The sequence below is a fragment of the Trichomonas vaginalis genome, chromosome VI (assembly GCF_026262505.1).
Source record: "Trichomonas vaginalis G3 chromosome VI, whole genome shotgun sequence".
NCBI classification, from domain to species: Eukaryota; Parabasalia; order Trichomonadida; family Trichomonadidae; genus Trichomonas; species Trichomonas vaginalis.
In genome coordinates this window covers 17,749,673-17,765,336 of record NC_067208.1, presented here as the reverse complement: position 1 = coordinate 17,765,336, position 15,664 = coordinate 17,749,673, and positions in this window count along the sequence as shown.

The window sequence follows — 15,664 nt, the reverse complement described above, 5'->3', positions numbered from 1 at the left end:
CGAGCCACTTTTGGCTTGACCGTATTCTTTCAACCAAAACTCAAGAATTTTCCTGTGTGAATTTTGTATAAAAAGCAACCGTCTGAATTCAGGCGGTTGCTATATTCTTCACAAAACATATACGCTCATTACGATGAAGAAGTCTTGACAAAACATGTACGATTAAATCATGACAAAACATATACGATTAAATCATGACAAAACATATACGAAGAAGTCTTGACAAAACATATACGCTCATTACGATGAAGAAGTCTTGACAAAACATATACGATTAAATCATGACAAAACATATACGATTAAATCATGACAAAACATATACGAAGAAGTCTTGACAAAACATATACGTAAACATTTATTTCCTGTGTTGTTGTCAAAATGTCATGTTGTCTCATTTTTTCAGAGAAGTTAATTAACCGAGTGACACATGGTGACATAGTGACACCTTCAGTTCTTCGAAAATAATTCATAAATGCCTTCCCCTGCTGTGTTGTCAAACATGAACGTAAACATTATTTTTGGTTCATTTACACTCATTACGATGAAATCTTGACAAAACATGTACGATGAAATCATGACAAAACATATACGTTTAGTTTCGATGAAATCATCATGACAAAGCATATACGATGAAATCATGACAAAACATGTACGATGAAATCATGACAAAACATATACGCTCATGTTTGAAAAACAATACGATGAAGTCTATGAACATAATAATATTTCAAACCAGGAGCCAAATTCTTGCGATTTTCATATGGAATCTCTTCTCTCGGTTTTCCGAGGTAAGCAATTATATGAAATCATTTACACTCATTACGATTAAATCATGACAAAACATTTACGTTCATGTTTGACAAAACATTTACGTTCATGTTTGACAAAACATATACGATTAAATCATGACAAAAAACATATACGATTGAAATCATGACAAAAACATATACGATGAAATCATGACAAAACATTTACGAAGAAGTCTTGACAAAACATTTACGATGAAATCATGACAAAAATTTTAGCTCATTACGATGAAGAAGTCTTGACAAAACATATACGATTAAATCATGACAAAACATATACGAAGAAGTCTTGACAAAACATATACGATGAAGTCATATCTGCCTTCCTCCTGTGTTGTTGTCTAAATGTCATGTTGTCTCATTTTTTCAGAGAAGTTAATTAACCGAGTGACACATGGTGACATAGTGACACCTTCAGTTCTTCGAAAATAATTCATAAATGCCTTCCCCTGCTGTGTTGTCAAAACATGAACGTAAACATTATTTTTGGTTCATTTACACTCATTACGATGAAATCTTGACAAAACATATACGATGAAATCATGACAAAACATGTACGATGAAATCATGACAAAACATATACGCTCATGTTTGACAAAAACATATACGATGAAGTCTATGAACATAATAATATTTCAAACCAGAGCCAAATTCTTGCGATTTTCATATGGAATCTCTTCTCTCGGTTTTCCGAGGTAAGCAATTATATGAAATCATTTACACTCATTACGATTAAAATCATGACAAAACATTTACGTTCATGTTTGACAAAACATTTACGTTCATTTGACAAAACATATACGATTAAATCATGACAAAACATATACGATTAAATCATGACAAAACATATACGAAGAAAACCTTGACAAAACATATACGATGAAATCATGACAAAACATTTACGATTAAATCATGACAAAACATTTACGAAGAAGTTTATTTCCTGGACTGTTGTCTAAATGTCATGTTGTCAGTAATTTAAGAGAAGTTAATTAACCTGGTGACAATGGTACGTAGTGACACCTAAAAACCATCTACCCTAAACATTATTTTTGCTGAATTCAACAACAAAATGAACGAGGTCAGGATGTATGCAAATACCTTTGAATTCATTCATAAATGCCTTAGTAAGCTCATAAAATGCTTGTTTTTGCATCACATTTTGACGAAGTGAAGATCTTCACTTCGTCAAAAATGTTTTGCATTCTCTACTGTATCTTCGAGTTCTTCTTCATCTAACTTCTCATGAACTTTCTTATCTATGGAGTCCATAATATCTTTGACATAAATGCATACTTTACAGAGCACCATCAGCAACAAAATGAACGAGGTCAGGATGTATGCAAATACCTTTGAATTCATTCATAAATGCCTTAGTAAGCTCAAAAATGTTTGTTTTGAGGTCGAGCCGCTTTTGGCTTGACCGTATTCTTTCAACCAAAACTCAAGAATTTCCTGTGTAATTTTGTATAAAAAGCAACCGTCTGAATTCAGCGGTTGCTATATTCTTCACAAAACATATACGCTCATTACGATGAAGAAGTCTTGACAAAACATGTACGATTAAATCATGACAAAAACATATACGATTAAATCATGACAAAACATATACGAAGAAGTCTTGACAAAAATATTACGTTCATTACGAAGAAGTCATGACAAAACATATACGATTAAATCATGACAAAACATATACGATTAAATATGACAAAACATATACGAAGAAGTCTTGACAAAACATATACGTAAACATTTATTTCCTGTGTTGTTGTCAAAAATGTCATGTTGTCTCATTTTTTCAGAGAAGTTAATTAACCGAGTGACACATGGTGACATAGTGACACCTTCAGTTCTTCGAAAATAATTCATAAATGCCTCCCCTGCTGTGTGTCAAACATGAACGTAAACATTATTTTTGTTTCATTTACACTCATTACGATGAAATCTTGACAAAACATGTACGATGAAATCATGACAAAACATATACGTTTAGTTTCGATGAAATCATCATGACAAAGCATATACGATGAAATCATGACAAAACATGTACGATGAAATCATGACAAAACATATACGCTCATGTTTGACAAAACATATACGATGAAGTCTATGAACATAATAAATTTCAAACCAGGAGCCAAATTCTTGCGATTTTCATATGGAATCTTCTTCTCTCGGTTTTCCGAGGTAAGCAATTATATGAAATCATTTACACTCATTACGATTAAATCATGACAAAAACATTTACGTTCATGTTTGACAAAACATTTACGTTCATGTTTGACAAAACATATACGATTAAATCATGACAAAACATATACGATTAAATCATGACAAAACATATACGAAGAAACCTTGAAAAACATATACGATGAAATCATGACAAAACATTTACGATAAATCATGACAAAACATTTACGAAGAAGTTTATTTCCTGGACTGTTTCTAAATGTCATGTTTGTCAGTAATTTTAAGAGAAGTTAATTAACCTGGTGACATGGTGACGTAGTGACACCTAAAAACCATCTACCCTAAACATTATTTTTGCTGAATTCAACAACAAATGAACGAGGTCAGGATGTATGCAAATACCTTTGAATTCATTCATAAATGCCTTAGTAAGCTCATAAAATGCTTGTTTTTGCATCACATTTTGACGAAGTGAAGATCTTCACTTCGTCAAAAATGTTTTGCATTCTCTACTGTATCTTCGAGTTCTTCTTCATCTAACTTCTCATGAACTTCTTATCTATGGAGTCCATAATATCTTTGACATAAAATGCATACTTTACAGAGCACCATTCAGCAACAAAATGAACGAGGTCAGGATGTATGCAAATACCTTTGAATTCATTCATAAATGCCTTAGTAAGCTCATAAAATGTTTGTTTTGAGGTCGAGCCGCTTTTGGCTTGACCGTATTCTTTCAACCAAAACTCAAGAATTTTCCTGTGTGAATTTTGTATAAAAAGCAACCGTCTGAATTCAGGCGGTTGCTATATTCTTCACAAAACATATACGCTATTACGATGAAGAAGTCTTGACAAAACATGTACGATTAAATCATGACAAAACATATACGATTAAATCATGACAAAACATATACGAAAAGTCTTGACAAAACATATACGTTCATTACGAAGAAGTCATGACAAAAACATATACGATTAAATCATGACAAAACATATACGATTAAATCATGACAAAACATATACGAAAATCTTGACAAAAACATATACGTAAACATTTATTTCCTGTGTTGTTGTCAAAATGTCATGTTGTCTCATTTTTTCAGAGAAGTTAATTAACCGAGTGACACATGGTGACATAGTGACACCTTCAGTTCTTCGAAAATAATTCATAAATGCCTTCCCCTGCTGTGTTGTCAAACATGAACGTAAACATTATTTTTGGTTCATTTACACTCATTACGATGAAATCTTGACAAAACATGTACGATGAAATCATGACAAACATATACGTTTAGTTTCGATGAAATCATCATGACAAAGCATATACGATGAAATCATGACAAAACATGTACGATGAAATCATGACAAAACATATACGCTCATGTTTGACAAAACATATACGATGAAGTCTATGAACATAATAATATTTCAAACCAGGAGCCAAATTCTTGCGATTTTCATATGGAATCTCTTCTCTCGGTTTTCCGAGGTAAGCAATTATATGAAATCATTTACACTCATTACGATTAAATCATGACAAAACATTTACGTTCATGTTTGACAAAAATTTACGTTCATGTTTGACAAAACATATACGATTAAATCATGACAAAACATATACGATTAAATCATGACAAAAATATACGATGAAATCATGACAAAACATTTACGAAGAAGTCTTGACAAAACATTTACGATGAAATCATGACAAAACATTTACGCTCATTACGATGAAGAAGTCTTGACAAAACATATACGATTAAATCATGACAAAACATATACGAAGAAGTCTTGACAAAACATATACGATGAAGTCATATCTGCCTTCCTCCTGTGTTGTTGTCTAAATGTCATGTTGTCTCATTTTTTCAGAGAAGTTAATTAACCGAGTGACACATGGTGACATAGTGACACCTTCAGTTCTTCGAAAATAATTCATAAATGCCTTCCCCTGCTGTGTTGTCAAACATGAACGTAAACATTATTTTTGGTTCATTTACACTCATTACGATGAAATCTTGACAAAACATATACGATGAAATCATGACAAAACATGTACGATGAAATCATGACAAAACATATACGCTCATGTTTGACAAAACATATACGATGAAGTCTATGAACATAATAATATTTCAAACCAGGAGCCAAATTCTTGCGATTTTCATATGGAATCTCTTCTCTCGGTTTTCCGAGGTAAGCAATTATATGAAATCATTTACACTCATTACGATTAAATCATGACAAAACATTTACGTTCATGTTTGACAAAACATTTACGTTCATGTTTGACAAAACATATACGATTAAATCATGACAAAAACATATACGATTAAATCATGACAAAACATATACGAAGAAACCTTGACAAAACATATACGATGAAATCATGACAAAACATTTACGATTAAATCATGACAAAACATTTACGAAGAAGTTTATTTCCTGGACTGTTGTCTAAATGTCATGTTGTCAGTAATTTTAAGAGAAGTTAATTAACCTGGTGACATGGTGACGTAGTGACACCTAAAAACCATCTACCCTAAACATTATTTTTGCTGAATTCAACAACAAAATGAACGAGGTCAGGATGTATGCAAATACCTTTGAATTCATTCATAAATGCCTTAGTAAGCTCATAAAATGCTTGTTTTTGCATCACATTTTGACGAAGTGAAGATCTTCACTTCGTCAAAAATGTTTTGCATTCTCTACTGTATCTTCGAGTTCTTCTTCATCTAACTTCTCATGAACTTTCTTATCTATGGAGTCCATAATATCTTTGACATAAAATGCATACTTTACAGAGCACCATTCAGCAACAAAATGAACGAGGTCAGGATGTATGCAAATACCTTTGAATTCATTCATAAATGCCTTAGTAAGCTCATAAAATGTTTGTTTTGAGGTCGAGCCACTTTTGGCTTGACCGTATTCTTTCAACCAAAACTCAAGAATTTTCCTGTGTGAATTTTGTATAAAAAGCAACCGTCTGAATTCAGGCGGTTGCTATATTCTTCACAAAACATATACGCTCATTACGATGAAGAAGTCTTGACAAAACATGTACGATTAAATCATGACAAAACATATACGATTAAATCATGACAAAACATATACGAAGAAGTCTTGACAAAACATATACGTTCATTACGAAGAAGTCATGACAAAACATATACGATTAAATCATGACAAAACATATACGATTAAATCATGACAAAACATATACGAAGAAGTCTTGACAAAACATATACGTAAACATTTATTTCCTGTGTTGTTGTCAAAATGTCATGTTGTCTCATTTTTCAGAGAAGTTAATTAACCGAGTGACACATGGTGACATAGTGACACCTTCAGTTCTTCGAAAATAATTCATAAATGCCTTCCCCTGCTGTGTTGTCAAACATGAACGTAAACATTATTTTTGGTTCATTTACACTCATTACGATGAAATCTTGACAAAACATGTACGATGAAATCATGACAAAAACATATACGTTTAGTTTCGATGAAATCATCATGACAAAGCATATACGATGAAATCATGACAAAACATGTACGATGAAATCATGACAAAACATATACGCTCATGTTTGACAAAACATATACGATGAAGTCTATGAACATAATAATATTTCAAACCAGGAGCCAAATTCTTGCGATTTTCATATGGAATCTCTTCTCTCGGTTTTCCGAGGTAAGCAATTATATGAAATCATTTACACTCATTACGATTAAATCATGACAAAACATTTACGTTCATGTTTGACAAAACATTTACGTTCATGTTTGACAAAACATATACGATTAAATCATGACAAAAACATATACGATTAAATCATGACAAAACATATACGAAGAAACCTTGACAAAACATATACGATGAAATCATGACAAAACATTTACGATTAAATCATGACAAAACATTTACGTTCATATTTGACAAAACATTTACGTTCATGTTTGACAAAACATATACGATTAAATCATGACAAAAACATATACGATTAAATCATGACAAAACATATACGATGAAATCATGACAAAACATTTACGAAGAAGTCTTGACAAAACATTTACGATGAAATCATGACAAAACATTTACGCTCATTACGATGAAGAAGTCTTGACAAAACATATACGATTAAATCATGACAAAACATATACGAAGAAGTCTTGACAAAACATATACGATGAAGTCATAACTGCCTTCCTCCTGTGTTGTTGTCTAAATGTCATGTTGTCTCATTTTTTCAGAGAAGTTAATTAACCGAGTGACACATGGTGACATAGTGACACCTTCAGTTCTTCGAAAATAATTCATAAATGCCTTCCCCTGCTGTGTTGTCAAACATGAACGTAAACATTATTTTTGGTTCATTTACACTCATTACGATGAAATCTTGACAAAACATATACGATGAAATCATGACAAAACATGTACGATGAAATCATGACAAAACATATACGCTCATGTTTGACAAAACATATACGATGAAGTCTATGAACATAATAATATTTCAAACCAGGAGCCAAATTCTTGCGATTTTCATATGGAATCTCTTCTCTCGGTTTTCCGAGGTAAGCAATTATATGAAATCATTTACACTCATTACGATTAAATCATGACAAAACATTTACGTTCATGTTTGACAAAACATTTACGTTCATGTTTGACAAAACATATACGATTAAATCATGACAAAAACATATACGATTAAATCATGACAAAAACATATACGATTAAATCATGACAAAACATATACGATGAAATCATGACAAAACATTTACGAAGAAGTCTTGACAAAACATTTACGATGAAATCATGACAAAACATTTACGATTAAATCATGACAAAACATTTACGAAGAAGTTTATTTCCTGGACTGTTGTCTAAATGTCATGTTGTCAGTAATTTTAAGAGAAGTTAATTAACCTGGTGACATGGTGACGTAGTGACACCTAAAAACCATCTACCCTAAACATTATTTTTGCTGAATTCAACAACAAAATGAACGAGGTCAGGATGTATGCAAATACCTTTGAATTCATTCATAAATGCCTTAGTAAGCTCATAAAATGCTTGTTTTTGCATCACATTTTGACGAAGTGAAGATCTTCACTTCGTCAAAAATGTTTTGCATTCTCTACTGTATCTTCGAGTTCTTCTTCATCTAACTTCTCATGAACTTTCTTATCTATGGAGTCCATAATATCTTTGACATAAAATGCATACTTTACAGAGCACCATTCAGCAACAAAATGAACGAGGTCAGGATGTATGCAAATACCTTTGAATTCATTCATAAATGCCTTAGTAAGCTCATAAAATGTTTGTTTTGAGGTCGAGCCACTTTTGGCTTGACCGTATTCTTTCAACCAAAACTCAAGAATTTTCCTGTGTGAATTTTGTATAAAAAGCAACCGTCTGAATTCAGGCGGTTGCTATATTCTTTCACAAAACATATACGCTCATTACGATGAAGAAGTCTTGACAAAACATGTACGATTAAATCATGACAAAACATATACGAAGAAGTCTTGACAAAAACATTTACGATGAAATCATGACAAAACATTTACGCTCATTACGATGAAGAAAGTCTTGACAAAACATATACGATTAAATCATGACAAAACATATACGAAGAAGTCTTGACAAAACATTTACGATGAAATCATGACAAAACATTTACGCTCATTACGATGAAGAAGTCTTGACAAAACATATACGATTAAATCATGACAAAACATATACGATTAAATCATGACAAAACATATACGAAGAAGTCTTGACAAACATATACGTAAACATTTATTTCCTGTGTTGTTGTCAAAATGTCATGTTGTCTCATTTTTTCAGAGAAGTTAATTAATCGAGTGACACATTGGTGACATAGTGACACCTTCAGTTCTTCGAAAATAATTCATAAATGCCTTCCCCTGCTGTGTTGTCAAACATGAACGTAAACATATTTTTGGTTCATTTACACTCATTACGATGAAATCTTGACAAAACATGTACGATGAAATCATGACAAAAACATATACGTTTAGTTTCGATTGAAATCATCATGACAAAGCATATTACGATGAAATCATGACAAAACATGTACGATGAAATCATGACAAAACATATACGCTCATGTTTGACAAAAACATATACGATGAAGTCTATGAAACATAATAATATTTCAAACCAGGAGCCAAATTCTTGCGATTTTCATATGGAATCTCTTCTCTCGTTTTCCGAGGTAAGCAATTATATGAAATCATTTACACTCATTACGATTAAATCATGACAAAACATTTACGTTCATGTTTGACAAACATTTACGTTCATGTTTGACAAAACATATACATTAAATCATGAACAAAAACATATACGATTAAATCATGACAAAACATATACGAAGAAACCTTGACAAAACATATACGATGAAATCATGACAAAACATTTACGATTAAATCATGACAAAACATTTACGAAGAAGTTTATTTCCTGGACTGTTGTCTAAATGTCATGTTGTCAGTAATTTTAAGAGAAGTTAATTAACCTGGTGACATGGTGACGTAGTGACACCTAAAAACCATCTACCCTAAACATTATTTTTGCTGAATTCAACAACAAAATGAACGAGGTCAGGATGTATGCAAATACCTTTGAATTCATTCATAAATGCCTTAGTAAGCTCATAAAATGCTTGTTTTTGCATCACATTTTGACGAAGTGAAGATCTTCACTTCGTCAAAAATGTTTTGCATTCTCTACTGTATCTTCGAGTTCTTCTTCATCTAACTTCTCATGAACTTTCTTATCTATGGAGTCCATAATATCTTTGACATAAAATGCATACTTTACAGAGCACCATTCAGCAACAAAATGAACGAGGTCAGGATGTATGCAAATACCTTTGAATTCATTCATAAATGCCTTAGTAAGCTCATAAAATGTTTGTTTTGAGGTCGAGCCACTTTTGGCTTGACCGTATTCTTTCAACCAAAACTCAAGAATTTTTCCTGTGTGAATTTTGTATAAAAAGCAACCGTCTGAATTCAGGCGGTTGCTATATTCTTCACAAAACATATACGCTCATTACGATGAAGAAGTCTTGACAAAACATGTACGATTAAATCATGACAAAACATATACGATTAAATCATGACAAAACATATACGAAGAAGTCTTGACAAAACATATACGTTCATTACGAAGAAGTCATGACAAAACATATACGATTAAATCATGACAAAACATATACGATTAAATCATGACAAAACATATACGAAGAAGTCTTGACAAAACATATACGTAAACATTTATTTCCTGTGTTGTTGTCAAAATGTCATGTTGTCTCATTTTTTCAGAGAAGTTAATTAACCGAGTGACACATGGTGACATAGTGACACCTTCAGTTCTTCGAAAATAATTCATAAATGCCTTCCCCTGCTGTGTTGTCAAACATGAACGTAAACATTATTTTTGGTTCATTTACACTCATTACGATGAAATCTTGACAAAACATGTACGATGAAATCATGACAAAACATATACGTTTAGTTTCGATGAAATCATCATGACAAAGCATATACGATGAAATCATGACAAAACATGTACGATGAAATCATGACAAAACATATACGCTCATGTTTGACAAAACATATACGATGAAGTCTATGAACATAATAATATTTCAAACCAGGAGCCAAATTCTTGCGATTTTCATATGGAATCTCTTCTCTCGGTTTTCCGAGGTAAGCAATTATATGAAATCATTTACACTCATTACGATTAAATCATGACAAAACATTTACGTTCATGTTTGACAAAACATTTACGTTCATGTTTGACAAAACATATACGATTAAATCATGACAAAAACATATACGATTAAATCATGACAAAACATATACGATGAAATCATGACAAAACATTTACGAAGAAGTCTTGACAAAACATTTACGATTAAATCATGACAAAACATTTACGCTCATTACGATGAAGAAGTCTTGACAAAACATATACGATTAAATCATGACAAAACATATACGAAGAAGTCTTGACAAAACATATACGATGAAGTCATAACTGCCTTCCTCCTGTGTTGTTGTCTAAATGTCATGTTGTCTCATTTTTTCAGAGAAGTTAATTAACCGAGTGACACATGGTGACATAGTGACACCTTCAGTTCTTCGAAAATAATTCATAAATGCCTTCCCCTGCTGTGTTGTCAAACATGAACGTAAACATTATTTTTGGTTCATTTACACTCATTACGATGAAATCTTGACAAAACATATACGATGAAATCATGACAAAACATGTACGATGAAATCATGACAAAACATATACGCTCATGTTTGACAAAACATATACGATGAAGTCTATGAACATAATAATATTTCAAACCAGGAGCCAAATTCTTGCGATTTTCATATGGAATCTCTTCTCTCGGTTTTCCGAGGTAAGCAATTATATGAAATCATTTACACTCATTACGATTAAATCATGACAAAACATTTACGTTCATGTTTGACAAAACATTTACGTTCATGTTTGACAAAACATATACGATTAAATCATGACAAAAACATATACGATTAAATCATGACAAAACATATACGAAGAAACCTTGACAAAACATATACGATGAAATCATGACAAAACATTTACGAAGAAGTTTATTTCCTGGACTGTTGTCTAAATGTCATGTTGTCAGTAATTTTAAGAGAAGTTAATTAACCTGGTGACATGGTGACGTAGTGACACCTAAAAACCATCTACCCTAAACATTATTTTTGCTGAATTCAACAACAAAATGAACGAGGTCAGGATGTATGCAAATACCTTTGAATTCATTCATAAATGCCTTAGTAAGCTCATAAAATGCTTGTTTTTGCATCACATTTTGACGAAGTGAAGATCTTCACTTCGTCAAAAATGTTTTGCATTCTCTACTGTATCTTCGAGTTCTTCTTCATCTAACTTCTCATGAACTTTCTTATCTATGGAGTCCATAATATCTTTGACATAAAATGCATACTTTACAGAGCACCATTCAGCAACAAAATGAACGAGGTCAGGATGTATGCAAATACCTTTGAATTCATTCATAAATGCCTTAGTAAGCTCATAAAATGTTTGTTTTGAGGTCGAGCCACTTTTGGCTTGACCGTATTCTTTCAACCAAAACTCAAGAATTTTCCTGTGTGAATTTTGTATAAAAAGCAACCGTCTGAATTCAGGCGGTTGCTATATTCTTCACAAAACATATACGCTCATTACGATGAAGAAGTCTTGACAAAACATGTACGATTAAATCATGACAAAACATATACGATTAAATCATGACAAAACATATACGAAGAAGTCTTGACAAAACATATACGTTCATTACGAAGAAGTCATGACAAAACATATACGATTAAATCATGACAAAACATATACGATTAAATCATGACAAAACATATACGAAGAAGTCTTGACAAAACATATACGTAAACATTTATTTCCTGTGTTGTTGTCAAAATGTCATGTTGTCTCATTTTTTCAGAGAAGTTAATTAACCGAGTGACACATGGTGACATAGTGACACCTTCAGTTCTTCGAAAATAATTCATAAATGCCTTCCCCTGCTGTGTTGTCAAACATGAACGTAAACATTATTTTTGGTTCATTTACACTCATTACGATGAAATCTTGACAAAACATATACGATGAAATCATGACAAAACATGTACGATGAAATCATGACAAAACATATACGCTCATGTTTGACAAAACATATACGATGAAGTCTATGAACATAATAATATTTCAAACCAGGAGCCAAATTCTTGCGATTTTCATATGGAATCTCTTCTCTCGGTTTTCCGAGGTAAGCAATTATATGAAATCATTTACACTCATTACGATTAAATCATGACAAAACATTTACGTTCATGTTTGACAAAACATTTACGTTCATGTTTGACAAAACATATACGATTAAATCATGACAAAAACATATACGATTAAATCATGACAAAACATATACGAAGAAACCTTGACAAAACATATACGATGAAATCATGACAAAACATTTACGATTAAATCATGACAAAACATTTACGAAGAAGTTTATTTCCTGGACTGTTGTCTAAATGTCATGTTGTCAGTAATTTTAAGAGAAGTTAATTAACCTGGTGACATGGTGACGTAGTGACACCTAAAAACCATCTACCCTAAACATTATTTTTGCTGAATTCAACAACAAAATGAACGAGGTCAGGATGTATGCAAATACCTTTGAATTCATTCATAAATGCCTTAGTAAGCTCATAAAATGCTTGTTTTTGCATCACATTTTGACGAAGTGAAGATCTTCACTTCGTCAAAAATGTTTTGCATTCTCTACTGTATCTTCGAGTTCTTCTTCATCTAACTTCTCATGAACTTTCTTATCTATGGAGTCCATAATATCTTTGACATAAAATGCATACTTTACAGAGCACCATTCAGCAACAAAATGAACGAGGTCAGGATGTATGCAAATACCTTTGAATTCATTCATAAATGCCTTAGTAAGCTCATAAAATGTTTGTTTTGAGGTCGAGCCACTTTTGGCTTGACCGTATTCTTTCAACCAAAACTCAAGAATTTTCCTGTGTGAATTTTGTATAAAAAGCAACCGTCTGAATTCAGGCGGTTGCTATATTCTTCACAAAACATATACGCTCATTACGATGAAGAAGTCTTGACAAAACATGTACGATTAAATCATGACAAAACATATACGATTAAATCATGACAAAACATATACGAAGAAGTCTTGACAAAACATATACGTTCATTACGAAGAAGTCATGACAAAACATATACGATTAAATCATGACAAAACATATACGATTAAATCATGACAAAACATATACGAAGAAGTCTTGACAAAACATATACGTAAACATTTATTTCCTGTGTTGTTGTCAAAATGTCATGTTGTCTCATTTTTTCAGAGAAGTTAATTAACCGAGTGACACATGGTGACATAGTGACACCTTCAGTTCTTCGAAAATAATTCATAAATGCCTTCCCCTGCTGTGTTGTCAAACATGAACGTAAACATTATTTTTGGTTCATTTACACTCATTACGATGAAATCTTGACAAAACATGTACGATGAAATCATGACAAAACATGTACGATGAAATCATGACAAAACATATACGTTTAGTTTCGATGAAATCATCATGACAAAGCATATACGATGAAATCATGACAAAACATGTACGATGAAATCATGACAAAACATATACGCTCATGTTTGACAAAACATATACGATGAAGTCTATGAACATAATAATATTTCAAACCAGGAGCCAAATTCTTGCGATTTTCATATGGAATCTCTTCTCTCGGTTTTCCGAGGTAAGCAATTATATGAAATCATTTACACTCATTACGATTAAATCATGACAAAACATTTACGTTCATGTTTGACAAAACATTTACGTTCATGTTTGACAAAACATATACGATTAAATCATGACAAAAACATATACGATTAAATCATGACAAAACATATACGAAGAAACCTTGACAAAACATATACGATGAAATCATGACAAAACATTTACGATTAAATCATGACAAAACATTTACGCTCATTACGATGAAGAAGTCTTGACAAAACATATACGATTAAATCATGACAAAACATATACGAAGAAGTCTTGACAAAACATATACGATGAAGTCATAACTGCCTTCCTCCTGTGTTGTTGTCTAAATGTCATGTTGTCTCATTTTTTCAGAGAAGTTAATTAACCGAGTGACACATGGTGACATAGTGACACCTTCAGTTCTTCGAAAATAATTCATAAATGCCTTCCCCTGCTGTGTTGTCAAACATGAACGTAAACATTATTTTTGGTTCATTTACACTCATTACGATGAAATCTTGACAAAACATATACGATGAAATCATGACAAAACATGTACGATGAAATCATGACAAAACATATACGCTCATGTTTGACAAAACATATACGATGAAGTCTATGAACATAATAATATTTCAAACCAGGAGCCAAATTCTTGCGATTTTCATATGGAATCTCTTCTCTCGGTTTTCCGAGGTAAGCAATTATATGAAATCATTTACACTCATTACGATTAAATCATGACAAAACATTTACGTTCATGTTTGACAAAACATTTACGTTCATGTTTGACAAAACATATACGATTAAATCATGACAAAAACATATACGATTAAATCATGACAAAACATATACGAAGAAACCTTGACAAAACATATACGATGAAATCATGACAAAACATTTACGATTAAATCATGACAAAACATTTACGAAGAAGTTTATTTCCTGGACTGTTGTCTAAATGTCATGTTGTCAGTAATTTTAAGAGAAGTTAATTAACCTGGTGACATGGTGACGTAGTGACACCTAAAAACCATCTACCCTAAACATTATTTTTGCTGAATTCAACAACAAAATGAACGAGGTCAGGATGTATGCAAATACCTTTGAATTCATTCATAAATGCCTTAGTAAGCTCATAAAATGCTTGTTTTTGCATCACATTTTGACGAAGTGAAGATCTTCACTTCGTCAAAAATGTTTTGCATTCTCTACTGTATCTTCGAGTTCTTCTTCATCTAACTTCTC